Source organism: Acomys minous (genome assembly GCF_964271855.1).
Source record: "Acomys minous genome assembly, chromosome: 19".
NCBI lineage: Eukaryota > Metazoa > Chordata > Mammalia > Rodentia > Muridae > Acomys > Acomys minous.
The window spans coordinates 66,514,889-66,530,963 of record NC_140499.1 but is presented as its reverse complement, the minus strand read 5'-3'; the positions used below and the strand labels follow the sequence as shown (position 1 = coordinate 66,530,963).

At 47.6% G+C, this 16,075-nt stretch overlaps 1 protein-coding gene across 6 annotated transcripts in view; it reads right to left on the bottom strand.

Annotated features, from left to right (window-relative positions):
- OTUD7B (OTU deubiquitinase 7B) overlaps positions 1-13,677 on the bottom strand; it is a 63,821-nt gene extending 50,144 nt beyond the window's left edge. For 4 of the 6 annotated variants that reach the window (XR_014776898.1, XR_014776899.1, XR_014776900.1 and 1 more), the window contains exons 1-2: positions 13,537-13,677; positions 9,521-9,578 (exon numbers count right to left, since the gene is read on the bottom strand). The gene's annotated coding sequence lies outside the window, so the exon portion shown is untranslated. Of the gene's footprint in view, positions 1-9,520; positions 9,668-13,536 lie in introns of all 6 variants that reach the window. The other 2 variants (XM_084769583.1, XM_084769584.1) reach the window with 2 other exon arrangements.
- Positions 13,678-16,075: the final 2,398 nt, after the last annotated feature.

Here is a 16,075-nt window from a genome sequence, read left to right as displayed (position 1 = left end):
AGCATCTAATCTGTTAGTAAAATATTAAACCACATCACAGTACTCACTTCTCTTCCTAGGTAAGAGCACATATGTAATTTATTCTTAACTGCTGACATGAAAGCCAGAAAGAGTTGAATTTAAGACTTACCTCCTCCCTTTAGCCCCAAAACACATTACAAACAGCTTGCTAACCCCAGCAGCCATCCCACTTGCAAGGGAAAAACTATTTCAATTTTAAAACTGAGTCAGAAAGACTATGCATTTAAATTCAAACTCCAAAGGAATCCTTCCCTTTGAATACAAAGAACGGAATCTCAAAAGAAGACAGCACTAATTACTTGTTGTACTGCACTCTGAGCACGACAGCTGTAAGTGCACAGCTAGTGTTTAAGCGCACAGAAAGCCTATCTAGAACTGAAACAGCTTGTGGTTAGACCTCATCATAATGTGGTCTTTAACTTCCCATTCCATTTCCCAGGCATCTGACCTGCATTTTTAACCACGACCTACCTCCTCCTAAGCAATACGATGTGGTGGAAGAGGACACGGAGACGGGCCGAGCTCTGTATTGCTCACTCGGGGCAGACAGACCAGTGACAAGTTCAGCTCTCGGTTCAGCACTGGCTGAGACCCGCTGGCTGCAGTCTGTTGCCCAGAGGCTCCCACTAGGGCAACCTTCCCAAGCTAGCTCAGAGCAAGCCAGCCGAGGTTCCCACCCCTCTAATCCATTTGAAAACCCGCACATCACTCTCTCTCCCTTCACACAACAGTAACTGCTACATTGTATTTCTCCTCAAGTCCCTCATGAGTCACTAGGGGAAGTCTCCACCTCACCTTCCATAGCTGCGTGGAGCGTCCCTCGAACTGACTCCTCACTTGGTATTGAGTAGTCATGATTTTGCATTAATAGTTACCTCTTCTGCAAATATCTAATACTCACAACTAATTATTAACTTCTTTGTTCATGTGTATGCAAGTGCACACTGTGTGCAGGGACAGACACGCATGTGGGCACACATGTACTTACGGATGTAGAGGCCCCAGGACTACATTACCTGCCCTCTCACCTTTACTTCTTTACTGTTTGTCCACTTACTGTTTGCTTACTTACTTGAGGGTCTCATGGGCTGGAACTCGCCTGTGTGTTGGTCTGGCTAGCCAGTGAGACCCAGGGGTCTGCTTGTCCCCTCCCCGGTTCAGGGACTTGCAGTCCTTGCATTCCCCCCCCCCCCCGCCCCCAGCAGCACCTGAGGATCAAACGCAGCCCCTCACACTAGTGACTGACAAGCACCGAGCTGGCTCCCAAACCACAATTACTTACTTCTTGGTGTGTATAACTCTATACCAGAGGCCTAACTTTTCAGACAGCAAATACAAAAGTAGTGTTTGTTGTTAACTACCAGCATGGACAAGTAATTCCAACTTTCTAGTCTTTGTGTTCCTCAACTAGAAAATGATTGTAAGGTGTAAAACTCCTTCAGGCCTAAAGCAAACTACGATGCTATGTATGCTATACAGTCTGCATTTGCTTCTCATATTTCACAAGTGTGCGTGTGTGTGTGTGTGTGTGTGTGTGTGTGTGTGTGTGTAACCAAGTCCTATTTAACCCAGAATGTTGATTCCCGTGAGACCTGGCCTCCCACTCTTCTTAGCATCACTGTGGCTTCACCTGCCCAGAGCCCAGTAGACAGCGTGCTCAGGAGACAGGAAGGTATCACCTTCACCAGTTAGCAAACACGAGGAAATTTACACAATACTAATTTTCATGAACAAGCATATTATTAAAAAATTATAAAGATGATATAAAAAGAAGAAATCATAAGTTGTTAAAATGAGAGGCTACTTTATCCCAAACAAATACAAATCTGTCTAATTTTCAACTTCTACTTTCAGAATTCTGAGAGTAGTTCAGGGAAGACTCTGTGGCCAGTAACCAGCAGTAACCAAGGGTTACGGACATCAGAGTCTTGTTCTCTAGGTAGGTGATGGGATTCAAAGGAAATGACGGGCTTAAAAGACAAGTGAGCTACTCTCAGTGCAAAGGAGATGGAAGCCAGTGCTCAGAGAGGCCTTTAACAGCAAACAAACCTTGCTGCCTGAGCTACACAGCTGTCAGTGTCCGGCACTCCCACCGTGTGTACCGCAGTTCCTGCAAGCAGACCAGCTCCACATAGCATCAAGCTTTACCAGCAGCATGGACATGTGAACTAAACTGAACACATCAATCACATGTGCAGTCACGTCAAAAGGTTTCATCAAAGGCTTCTTGGCCAGAGCCAAGCACGTTACCAATTGAGCTAATTTTTAGTGTCTTGCTTCTGAAGATCTTAAAGCCACCCTACATAATCCCTTACAGCCTTCTCAATACCCGATACATGTAATCCAAAACAGACATTCCATCAAAGTCTGACCAATGATAACTGTAAAGAAAAAAACTCACAAGTACATTTCAGAGATATAACTGGATTTCTGTTTGTATCTACTTCAAAAACTTCATGATATTGTGCTTCAAAACCAAGAGGAAATTAAACTTCATGTTAAATATATAAATTTAAATAAATAAAATTACTAAACTGGGCGTGGTGGCACACACCTTTAATCCCAGCACTCGAGAGGCAGAGACAGGCGGATCACTGTGAGTACGAGGCCAGCCAGGTCTACAAAGTGAGTCCAGGACAGCCAAGGCTACACAGAGAAACCCTGTCTCAAAAAACCAAAAAAAAAAAATAAAAATAAAAATAAAAATCACTAATATTGGACTTTTAAAAATCTACATATTAACAATTTATACAGTTTACCTTAATATTTAACTCTTACATGAGGGTGAAGCAAATCACTGAGGCTCAAACAATATTATATATTAGAACTCCAAACTGCAGAACTTATATGCTTTTGAAGCTTTTAAAAAACGATCATCTGTAGCTTTTGAAATATCCTACCCTCCTGGGGGGAAAAAAGGGCAGGCAATGGTGGTGCACTCTTTTAATCGCACCTCTCAAAGGCAGAGGCAGTGTGATCCCTGAGTCTGAGAGCAGCCTTGTCTACAGGATAGGCAGGGCTACACAGAGGAACCCTGACTCAGACACTAAAAAGAGAAGGACGTGTGGACACGGGTGGTGACCCCACAGTGGACAGGCTGGGCCAGGAAGACGGCGAGTTCTAGGCCGGTGTGAGCTAGTGCGACCCTAACTGCGTGCACCAATCTCTTCTTTAAAAGAGGCCAAAGCTTTCTGGTTCTTAACATTTACTAAGTAATCAGAAAGGCTGGGGGTTTTTTTGTTTTGTTTTGGGGGGGTGCGTGCGCATGAGGGGGGGAAGGAGAAGGGGAAAAGGGGAGAGGAGAAGGAGAAGGAGGGAAGGGAGAGAGAAAGGGAGAGGGAAAGATGGGGGAAGGAAGAAGGGAGAGAGGGAAGGAGGGAGGGAGGGAGGGGGAGGAAAAGGGAGAGAGAATTTTAACATCCATCTCTAGTGTGGATGTTGAGACCTGATGACCAAAGCAGAATTTGATAGCCAGTGAAGTGAGTCTGGCCACAGGAGCACAGAGGATCAGAAGCCACCAGGATCAATTCCCAGGAGTTTCCCCCCTGGGATGATGTCACCTATCGATTCCTGCTTCAACTTCCAAGGAATGTGCGCTTCCACTCCCTATAGGAAGTTAGCCCCAGGTGTACTTTACAAACATTGTAATAAACTGCTTCTTCGTAAGCTTTACTTTCATAGGGCCATCTCAAAACTTAAAAGTAAAGTAAAGTTCACTAACACAACGGCCACTCATACTTTTTTGGTATCTGGCCACTGACTCACTAGTAATACCTAGCAGTTACTAAATGTTAGCCTCATGTTAATTCCTGCGGAAGACCCACAAGGATAACAAAAATAAAGGAGACTATGTATCTGCTCTTAAGGAAGACCCACAAGGATAACAAAAATAAAGGAGACTATGTATCTGCTCTTAAGGAAGACCCACAAGGATAACAAAAATAAAGGAGACTATGTATCTGCTCTTAAGGAAGACCCACAAGGATAACAAAAATAAAGGAGACTATGTATCTGCTCTTAAGGAAGACCCACAAGGATAACAAAAATAAAGGAGACTATGTATCTGCTCTTAAGGCACTTACGGTGCTTGAAGAGGTACACCAACGGCACAAATCAGCCAAAACAGGACACAAACGCCTGACAAGCACTAACAAGACGGAACACATCAGCAGTGGGGTGGGCAGCCATACCCACTGGGGGACAAAATAACAAGACGGAACACATCAGCAGTGGGGTGGGCAGCCGTACCCACTGGGGGACAAAATAACAAGATTTCTTTGAAAGACTAAACACCAAAGTTCAAAGGTTAGGTAGGCACTCTTCCACAGTAGAAAGGGGAAATAAGCCTAAAGAGTAAGTGACAGCTATATTTGTAAATTATTTTAAAGAGTGTGAGACATCTAAAACAACTATGATAAAATATTAATATTCTTTAAATTTGAGTTGTGAGCTTAAATTACCTGTTGGAGCTTCTTCCCTAAAATTTTTAATGTTTAAAATACCTCATCAGGTAAAGTTGAAAACCTGAAAGGCAGTGGTGGTACACACCTTTAGTCTCAGCCTCGGGAGGTGGAGCTAGGTGGATCTGTGTGAGTTCAAGGCTAGGCTGGTCAACAGAGCAAATTCCAGGACAGCCAGGTCTACACAGAGAAATCCTGTCTCAAAAAGCAAAACAAAACAACAACAAAGTGAAAAGGAAGGGCTAGATAGTTGAGAAACTGACGGCCCTTGCCTCCCACGCAAACGGGCCTGGGGTTGGTGCCCAGCACCAGTGGAAAACCAGGAGTAAGAGCAACACCAGAAGCTGGACAGCTCCCCAACCTTCCAAGGCCACAGCTCTTAGAGCCTCCTAATGCTGCCGCCCTTTAACACAGCTCCTCATATTGTGGTGACCCCCACCCATAAAATTATTTTGTCGCTACTTCAGAACTGTAAGTTTGTTACTGTTAAGAACTGTAATTAAATATCTGATATGCCACCCCTGCGAAGGTCTGTTCAACAACCGCCCCCCCCAGAAAAAAAAAGGTTGTGAAAAATAAAAAATAATCTAAAAAAAATTAAAAAAATAAAAAAAGGTTGTGACCCACAAGTTGAGAGCCACTGTTTTAAGGGAACATGTGACTGGCTCCATTTTAGGCGGCAGAGCCTCATATACTTCACACAGAAGTGTCTAGAACAGGGTGAAGGAGGGGCTGACAACCCCGAGGAAGAATGAAGTTTCTATTGCCATCCCATATCAGAGAGCTGAGGGGAGTGAGAACCACCTTCCTAAATAACTTAAATGCCAGCGCAGCCAAGTCATCTTCCCCAAAACAAAGCAAAGGAAACTTCCAGCTCCAGCGGAGTCCAGACAAGGACCGGCTGTGAGCAGCTCTGCTGTGCCTCCTCCCCCTCCTCCAACACTCACAAACAAAAACAAAATGTACCCTTGCCCACTTGAGAAAGAATCAAGAATTGGCAGCTCTTCTCAAGTGGACAGCTTCCAAACCAAAGTACTTCTCTGAGGAAGACGTTGACACAGCTCAGAAAACAAAAAGAAATCGCTAGTCGGTCAGAAGGTACCCATCCTTCCCCACTCCCCCGGTGTCTTAACTTCCCCACGGGAACCAAGAAATTGAAAACGTTCCCTGGCTGGTCCTGCTCTTCGGACAAGCACACAAACTCTCACATTAGAGCCAACTGCCTCCCATAACCGAAAGGAAGAGTTCGAATCTCAATACAGTGTCTGCTTGCCTGTTTGCTTTGGTTTGAGTTGCTTTTTGAGGCCAAGTCTCATCCTGTGAGCCAGACAGTCCTGAAACTCACTGCATAACCCAGGCTGGGCTCAAACCCACGGCAGGGCCTCTACTTCAGCCTTTGAAAGACGGCGCTTACAGGCATGAGCCACCAGGCTGGCTGGCAGCAGAGGGAGGGCGATGACACGGCCTCACTACTGTAGCCCAGGCTAGCCTCAAACTCACTACTATAGCACAGGCTAGCCTCAAACTCACTCTCCTCCTGCATCAGAGCCCTAAGTGCTGTTATTACAGTAGGAGGCCATAACAAAAAGTTTTGCTGGCCCAACTTAAAACTAAGTTTAATAGAAAACAACTGAAGGGAATTTAGTGGGAAAGAACAAATAGATGTACACTCTCAGTAAACCCTTGACTTCTCCGTTCAACCCTGACCGCTGAGGATGCGGCACTCGGGAGGCTGCAGAACAGCCTGTCGGAGACCAGCGTGAGCTGCACAGTTAAACTCCAGGCCTGCCTGGGTTACAGGGTAAAACTCCAGACCTGCCTGGGTTACAAAGTAAAACTCCATCTCAATAAATAAATGGATAGATGGATGGGCGGGTGGACAGACAGACTGACAGGGGATAAAACTCCACATGGTGTAGCCTCGCCCAATCTTGTTTGACATCCATAATTTCTTAGATACCACATGAAACAATCTATTAAGTTTTTTTATTCAACCTATATTCTTAGCCTAGAGTGTGCTACTATCAGTGTCCTGTCGGGTATCTGTTTAACTCATTCTCCTGGGCCGGCATCTCTCCTCTGGGAGGCTCTGTCCTACCACTCACTGCATGCTCAAGGCAGAGCTGACCTGTGGCCTGCACCCTCTCCCTACCCCGTAACTTCCCCTACAGCGTCCACCACCCTTCCCTCCATCTGTAACGTACTGCCTTTCAACCAGACAACTGTCCTCAGCTCTGCTGACACTGCGACCCTTTAATACAATCCCTCATGTTGTGATGACCCCCAACCACAAAATTATTTTGTTGCTACTTCACACTGTAGTTTTGCTGCTGTTATGGATGGTAATGTTTGGGGATGCAACCCACAGGTTGAGAACTGCTGAATTAGACCCCGTTTCCATCTCTTCAGTGGCTAGGACAGCAGTTGTAAGATGGGAGATAGCCAACAGACACTGCATGGGTGGAACAGAAAACAGAACCAAACACACAGGAAAGGAGGAGAAGAGCTGACTGGGATGGCCTGCAGGAGAGACGCTGCTAACCCTCGGCTTCAGTGCCAGTCTTTACCGCATCCTCTGCACCGCCCTCACACGAGAGCTACCGCATCCTGGCTGGCAATCGTCACCACTGACTCTTGGTCTCCCCAACCTTAGGCTCTGACAACCAAACCCACTTTCATCTGGACAGGGGCCACTGGAAATCTAATATATCCCAAACTGAACTCATAGCATTTTCCTTAAAAATACGGAAATCTGAGGCTACAGAGATGGCTAAGCATTTAAGAGCACTTGCTGCTCTTTCAGAGAAGCAGGGTTCAGGACCCAGCACCCGCATCATATGGCTCAAAACCACCTTTAATTAGTTTTCTGGGAATCTAGTACCCTAACCTGGCCAAGAGGCATGCACATGGTGCACACACATACGTGCAGCCTCCCAAATACATATAAAATGCTTAAAAATTAAAAAATAAGGAACTCTTCATGTCCTATCTCAGCCAATGTCTCCCACAGCCCAGGCCTGCCTGGCCCTGTCTGACTCACGCCCTGTGTCCGCCATGCCCGGCCCTCACAGGTTCAACTCCTCCTCACTACCTCATTTCCACTCTGTACTCCACCCTCAAAACCCTTCCCAGGCCGCACCACTTCACTGACTCCAGACCTCTCTCTTCCCTTCAAAGCAAGCCAATTTTCTCATACTGTCGTGTTATATTTTAATAAAACATCTCCATGGGCTTCCTGACCCTATTTTCCATCTTTTTGTTTTGTTTTGGTTTGGTTTTTGGTTTTTCAAGACAGGGTTTCTCTGTGTAGCCCTGGCTGTCCTGGACTCACTTTGTAGACCAGGCTGGCCTCGAACTCACAGAGATCCACCTGCCTCTACCTCCCGAGTGCTGGGATTACAGGCGTGCGCCACCAGGCCCGGCTGCTTTGCTTTTGTTTTTGATGACATTGTGCAGTGCTGCTAAAGCTGATCTGGAACCCACAGGCTTTGATGGTCAGCCTCTCAGGCACTAGGATTTGGGATTACAGGTGTGTGTGTTACTATACCGGGCTTTCCTAAAGCACTTTTTAAAAAACACCTGAAGCTGGGCATGGTGGCGCACGCCTTTAATCCCAGCACTCAGGAGGCAGAGGCAGGCGGATCACTGTGAGTTCGAGGCCAGCCTGGTCTACAAAGTGAGTCCAGGACAGCCAAGGCTACACAGAGAAACCCTGTCTCGAAAAACCAAAAACTAAATAAAAAATAAAAATAAATTAAAAAATTAAAAAAATTAAAAACACCTGAAATGCTACAATTCCTCTCCTAAAGTGTCCATGGAATAAGGCCTGGACTATGCAATTAATAATATACTTTCAATTTAAAAATCGTGCCTGGCAGGCATGTAAACAGAGGCTCACCAGGAAACCATTCCATTCTTATTACGTGCAAGTGAACCCAGAATTCTTAAAAGACACAAAACTGTCATTTCCACCCCTGGATCCTCAAGCACTTAGCATAGAACTGAACTCATAGCAGGTCCCTAAAAACAACAAGTTTAATTAATTGCTCTCACCCCAAACTATTTATTAGAAGAAATTAAAGGATAAGACATAACTAAACAGGTGGTGCACACCTTTTATCCCAGCACTCGGGAGGCAGAGGCAGACAGATCGCTGTGAGCTCGAGGCCAGCCTGGTCTACAAAGTGAGTCCAGGACAGCCAAGATAACACAGAGAAACCCTGCCTCAGAAAAAAAGAAAAAGAAAAAAAGAAAAAAACCATGTAACTAAACAATGCAGTTGAAAATAATCTCAGTCTGGCTACATATGATAAAATTCCTATCTTTTGTCTCTGGTTTCCAACTCAAATATAACCACCTGTCTTGAGGTAGATAATAACAGGCGCTCACGACATCACAGTTACAATTCTGTAATGACTACAGGAAGGTGAGGGATGCCAGGGACCAGGGTGGCCAGTCCACTACAGAACAGCTGTATGCTTTTGTCGACTGTTTACATGTGGAGACTTCTCCCCTCTCCCCCCTTTAATTAGTCATAGTGTCAAAGAATTTCCCTTTAGGATATCTGCAGAAGATTTTTCAGTACCCAAGCCCTTTAAGAAAGCCACCTTGGTCTCTAACAATGCAGTATAACGCAGTGAGATTCCCCTAAATACTGTGAGTGAAGGAAGAGGCATTCCAGCTAAAACGCCGACATGATCTACCAACTGTTCTATGCTGAGGGAAGCAGCCTGAGAGGCCACATTCGACCTACACAAATTTTCAAAATAGCCTACGTTAAGATTCTTAATATAGTTTAATTTTAATTACCCATAAATGAACTATTAATTTTATGGATTTCTAAAGGCAAATATTAAAGCCAAAATTATAGGCGTAGAAATATAAATTCAACATCAGTATAACCCCCAAAATACTAAGTCTGGCTTTAAAGATAATACATTTTAAAACTAATAACTTTCTTCCTAAAGCATTGAATTCTGAGGCCAGTACTCTGTACATTAGCAGAGCTAAATGCCCTGGAAACAGAATGTCATCCTTACCACAAGCCGTTGAGCAGAAGCCCGCCATAGTCTTGAGATTTCTCCACAGGCTGGTGCACTATGAGACAGGGACAAGCAGAGCTCAGACAGCAAGGTATGCAAACACAGAAGCTTCTGGACCAAGTCGTATGTCTACCAGCTGTATCTCTTTGGGCCAGGATGGTACAGAAAAGAAGCAGAAGCGTCACAATGTACCGGTTCCTGCCTAACTCCTAGTCCCTGAGCCCTGGACCAAAGGGCTCAACACTCCTCATTAAACCCGTCCTTTGTTTGAGGCCTACAATGGCTCTATTGACCCCTCTACCCGCATCCAACAGTCTGGCCCTGAGTCCCTTCCGCCCCCTTCCTCCCCATGACCTGACCAGCCCGCACTGTCTCCAGTCACTCTCACACATAACTTAGTCACTCATACATACCCCGTCGCACACGGTACATTCTATACTTTATTAGGAAAAGGCTTTTGTTCCGGTTTTCAAGACCGAGTTTCACCTTATCTCAGGCTGGCTCTGGATTGACTACACGGCCAAGGAAGGGTGCCCTTAACGTCTGCTCCTCCTGCCTCTTCCTCCCAAGCGCAGGGATGACCTGCATCGCCACAGCCAACCTGTGACGTGCTGGGAACCGAATCTGGGCATTCTTGCACACTAAGCAAGCAACTCCAGCCCCTCAGAAAGTCTTTTTCTTTTATTCCTAACACAGAGAACATTTTTCACTGACTTCAATGTACAGACTGATAGGTAATGACAGAGAAGTGACCCGGGCAAGTCAGTGTAGAAGGAAGCACCGAAGTCCCTCTAACCTCACAGCCCATACTTTATGAGTAGTCCACCCCATCCCAGTGCATGTCAAAGCATACAAATCAGCAGCCTCCTCCTGCTTACTCTCAGGGGTTGCTTCTTCTCCTTGCCCTGTCCCCATCATCCCTTGCCCTGCTCTGTGTCCCGCGTGTTCCTCCCTACTCCTCATCCCCTACTCCAAGGGAAAAGACACTTGTTTTACATCTATCTGCCTGTCTTCAGCCTGCCACCTGGGACTGAGGGGCTGCTTTAACCACAGGGGTGCTCTTGCTGAGTCACTACTCAGCAAGAACGTTTTAAGGCCCTCTCTTCTATTATCTTAAGAAATCAACCAAATTCAGAAATTCATGATAAAACTGCCCTGCACAAAATTTGAATTGTCTAGATTTATCAGGTGCCAAGATTCCAGTCTGTTATTCCATGGCCCTCAGGGTCCATAGGAGACACACTGCTAGGATCACATTTCCAAGGACTGCCTTTTCCCTTTGGGAGGTACGTGTTTGAGGTAAAAAGGACCCCACCTCCCTGTCCCTCTCCCCCCAGTCTCAGCCAGCACCATTACAATACTTGAGGCATCTGGGTGCTCAGAAACCTTAACACGCAGTATAATGCTCCCATAACAAAGTAAAGATTTATTTTTGATATTGACTTGTTCCATCATAACTCACCTGGTTGCATACAATGTACCTCAAATTTCTAAAAAGCTTTCTAAGAACAGAGGTATTGGGCTGCCTGTTCTATACTCGTTCCTAGCTCTGTTCAAACTCTTCATTCCCCATGCAGTGGAGTAACACACACAGTCAACAAAGGGAAGCTAGAGACAAGTGAAATCACCCATGTCATAACTACTATTGGCACCAGCCAGCTCACAAAGATTAAAACAACTATTGACAGTCAAGACTCCAAGAGGGTATGTGTGATTTTAAATCCAATTTTGACTACAACTGAGACATTTTCCCCACTAATAGGTAGAAGAAGATGGGGGAAGGAAAAGAGAGATAAAACAATTATTACTTCAAGAACACTTCTAAGTTAGTGACACAACTCCACCACAGCACACCTGGACTGGCCTAACACAGCATCAGAGTCCACTGCTGGTCTCCTGCCTTACACAACCCACCAGCCTTTTGCTTTGGCACGTTTTGCTTACCTCTCCTCTCCCTCGGCCCACAGAGGAAGTCCCTGATAATTAATGAAAGGGATAAGAGAAATCTGACCACCAAAAATAAATTAATTAATAGTAGCTTGGAAACTACCTTCCATCTTTACTTGTGGCTTAAATGTGTATGTCCAAAGCAGGCACGTATTCAATTCTAAATTATTCACGTTAATGGATAATGGTTGGCAGAAAGGTGCTGATAATCCAAAATGAGATGGAAAAATCGAAAAAAAAATCTATTTTGGTTTTGGAATATATGTCTTCAGCGTATTTACCTTCTCAATTATTCCTAGCGTGAGCTAATATTTGTGTTCATGTACAATCTCTGAGTACACAGCAGCCAGCCTGAGTCAGGGAGGAGCTCTAAAGATGCCAGTTCACTAGTGAAGTCAGGACAGGCTGCTCTTCAGCTCTGTCCGGGAGGAACAGCGATTTCTTATTTTATTTCACATTCAGCCTTCAAAATATCAACAGACTAGCACAGCAGGTTAGTAAACATAAAAGACCCGGTTGAAAAGCAATGAGGGCAAAGCACATAATTAATTCCTCAGCGTTTACCTAGAATGTGTTCATCTTTAATCTATGCACGGCTAGCATGTAACTACGGCTGATCCTCCCTGGCAGAGTGCTCCATCCCTTCAGGGACAGAAGCTCATTTACTAAGAAACACATTTTCCAAGTGTCATTTTAGTTATGCAATATAGAGGGGGGAAAAAACTAAAATAAAAATTAGCTACTCTTTTGGATTTGTCTTACCACCACTACTTTTCCTTCGCTTTTCTACCTGAGACACGTATTGAGAGACGAAGGGGTCCAGCCTCCTGAAAGAGCTCCTAAGTGTACAGCTGGGAAAGCCAAAGAGCGGCAAACTACCAGCTTCTAGTTTCCTAAGTAAACATCTTATGTGGTACACACACACACACACACACACACACACACACACACAAGGTAAGGACACTTACGTGGTACACACACACACACACACACACACACACACACACACACACACACGGTAAGGACAGCAAATGCTAAGTCGAGTTAGCTCTTGGCTTTGCAGACATGAAAATTTCCTACTAAGTTTTTTTTCTTTTTTCTTTTTTCTTTTTTCTTTGGGAGGGGTGGACTCGTTAGATCAAATTTCACCAGCCCACTTCTTTCAACTTCCCCAGTTTTACTTGTGTCTTGTGTTCAGAAAAGACACCTGGGTTAGATAGACACTCTATCGCCAGAGAGGAGAGACAGACTCTGAGGGCTGGTCCTTGTGAGCCGACAGGCTAAAAATACGCCGGCCCAGTAAACAAATCCCATTCCATCTCGACAGGAGCCACACCGTTAACCTAGTAATTATGAGAAGAGTGAGATCACGCAGCCCCCGGCTTACTCATCATCAGCTTCTAAAGTTTCCATCGCCTCGGAGCAACTTTTCTTTTTTTCTAAAGTCCATAAGCCTGCCCTAGAATTTCTACACCTACACTCTCACACAGCCTGCCTCCCCCCCCTCCCTCTCTCTTTTTCTCTCTCCCTCCTCCCTCCCTCTCTTCCCCGCCCCTCCCCCGTTCCTCCTCCATTACTGGACGCACCTCGGTTTGGCTATCGATAAGAACAAACTTGTCTTTTCATTTTACTTTTACAGTGACTTTAAAAGAACTTTATCCTACTGGGGGGAGGGGGCGGGAAAAGGGCCGGCGGCCGCACTAGACCACCCTAAAACTCTGCCATCCCTCCTCCCCCGCCCCCCAAAGTCTAGCTGACAAGAGGGGACCAAGCCAAACTGCCCAGCACAGCTCGGGACAGGAGAGGAACCGCTGGGCAGCGCTGGGAGCGCGGGGACGCAGGTGAGAGATTGGCGTGAAGGGGGTTGGGGGGCGGGGGGGGGGGCTTGGGGGGAGAAGGTGGAGACCAAGCAGGGAGCTGCGAGGCGAGCAGCGGGTGCTCGGGGAGGCGGCTTCAGGTGAGGTCTGGTCAGAAAGATGGGGCAGTGGAGCTCGGAGAGGCAGAGTTTGGGGCGCTAGAGAGGCGGGGAGAGCTGGGGAGGGTGTCGGGGCTGGGGGCTCCGTTACCCTCACGACTCTCGGGGCAAGGCTCTAGGCCGGGGCGGAGCGCGGGGCCCGGCCGCCTCGGCTCATTCCTCGGCAGTGACCCCGGGGTCCGAGCGAGCGGCCCCTCCCCCGACGACGACGACGACGACGACGGGAGGTGGAGGCGGGACACTGCGACCGCGGCTGTTGCTGCTGCTCTCGCCACAGGATCTGGATCTGGAGCCACGCCGGGGACTGACCGGAGCTGGCCTCTTCCCCCCGTGGCTCTCCGCCGGCTCCGCACCGGGTCCGCCGCTCCGACTCCCGGCGGCTGGCTGGCTCAAGCTCGGCGGTGGCTTTCGGCCGTCCGGCCGGAAACAAGCGCCCGTTTCCGGCCGGAGCGGGTTGGCGGTGACACCCTTAGCCGCCCCCGGGGCCTCCTCCTCCTCCTCCTCCCGCCTGCCCGCTCGCCGCGGCCGGCCCCGCCCCGGCCCGGCCCCGCCCCGGCCCCGCCCACCAAGGCCCCGCCCACCGGGCCGCTCTCGGGCTGCGGCCAGCTCGGCGCTTGCCCGGCGCGTGACCCCGCGCGTTCTTGGCTCGCGTCCCCCGAACCCCCGGGGCTGGAGCACTTTGGAGCTGCTGAGACTTTGGGGTCGCATCCGTTGGCGCCAGCCCTTCGGGAAGAGACGCAGACGGGCGGAGTGGCTGGATCTCGAAAGGGGAGGAGGATGAAAAACACTTGAGAAGGTTGAAATCCTAGTTACCTCCGCGCAACCCCGGGCCGACCGGAGGAAACCGAGCGTGGCTTCTTACACACCAGCCCCGCCCGGTTTACGCGTTCCCCTTGTTCCTTCACTCTCGTCGCGAACGCACCCTTTTCTGTACAGCGTTTACTTGCGTAACAATGACTCCCTAGTGACACCTCCGTCCCAGTCAAAGTTTTTCAGTACTTTTTGATGATGTGGTTGGTGTGTGTTTGTTTGTTTGTTTAACAACATTACGGCATGATTCAATGTCCCGTACTTATTGAAGCCCTACTGTGTAAAGGCACCGCACTCCGTAATCCTGGAAATACAAACATCAACAAGACAAAAATCCCAAGCACCAGCGATCTTACAACTTAGTGTTAATAAAATGCATTAAAGTACTTTATATGACGCAAAACAAATGTCCGTGCCACGGTGGGTTACAATGAACTGTGCCTGGGAGAGCACGGACAAGCCATCTCAACCTGCCATGTCTGTGAAGGACTAAGGACTGCTTGCAGAAGAACTGCTTTCACTGCAAACACAAAATGGGGCTAGCCTCTGCTATGCTCTAACCAAAGGAATCCTAAATTGTAATTCAGACTCCTAACGTCGCGATGTCCGGTCTACATATTCAAGGCAATGTTCCCTGGGTTTAGGTTAAAAATAAAAATAAAAACGTAAAAGCAGTCAGCCTTTCACATTCTTCACTTGTCTCTGAGGCAGTTAGAATACCCAGACTAGGAAGCTGACACCTGAAACAGGAAACCGACTGGACAGCTCCATCTCTTAAGTTCAGGGTTAACAGTTTACAGCAGAACCCAGGGCTGTGTCCTCTGCCAAGCAGAGCATCGGACCGTGCATGGAACATACCAGAACTTACAATGCAACTTAACAAGCAGAGCTATTCATCCAGAGCTTTTTTAAAAAAAATAATTCAGGGACTATAGCCTGTGGCCACTGTTAGGTGGACACATTTGAGGAGGACAAGAGGGTGGGATACGGTCACCTCGGTGAATTCTAGTTCAATTCCACAGATGGTGCCAGACCCTGCCAGCTGCGTCTGAGGTGGGCAAGGGAGGGCCGTGCAAAACTGAAGGCCGTTTCCACCAAGGCCTCCAGGAGCACAGCGTGCCCATCAGTCAACTACGTCTGTTGTGCGTGCCACATTCTCACAGACTCTTTCGGACCAAGTGGGAGCTGAAAGGCCCCTCCCCACCTTGAGTACAAGGCAGACCTTTTTCTTTTGGCAGTGACCACAGAGAGCGGTCCAGATTCAAAAGCTGAGCCGAGGTGCTGGTCAAAGCCGTTTCGGTGACCACACAGTGTAGGCCTGCCTGGAAACTTAGGGGTCAGGAAACGATGGGGTTGCAGTTGTTTTGTGCCTGCACCTCACTCTGACCATCCACCCGTCCGTCAGTCATTGTTGTTTGTGTCGTCGCTCAATGGGCTGCTTGTCTGTGGCCAGCTCTGTCTGTGTGGGTAGCAGTGTGGTCAGCTGGGCTGGAGGCCAGGCCACCTGGGTTCTGGTCCCAGCTCAGCCAGTCCCTAATCCATTAAACGGCTCCCTTCCCATCCCCATGTAAACTAGGAGCCTATAAACTAGGAGCCTCTTTCTCTTCTGGCGCTCGTTCGTTCGTTCAGGCTGTCACTGTGTCCGATGCTCAGAAAGGGACCGTCGAACAGAGAACAGTCACAGCAGCCTGAGTACAGCTGAGTCTTTCTTTCTTTCTCCCCTCCCCCCCCTTTACTAGGTGGAATAGTAAGGAAAGGCATCAAAGCAAACCTCACCAGTGTAGCCAAGGCCACGCCCTCACCTGCAACCCCCACCAGTG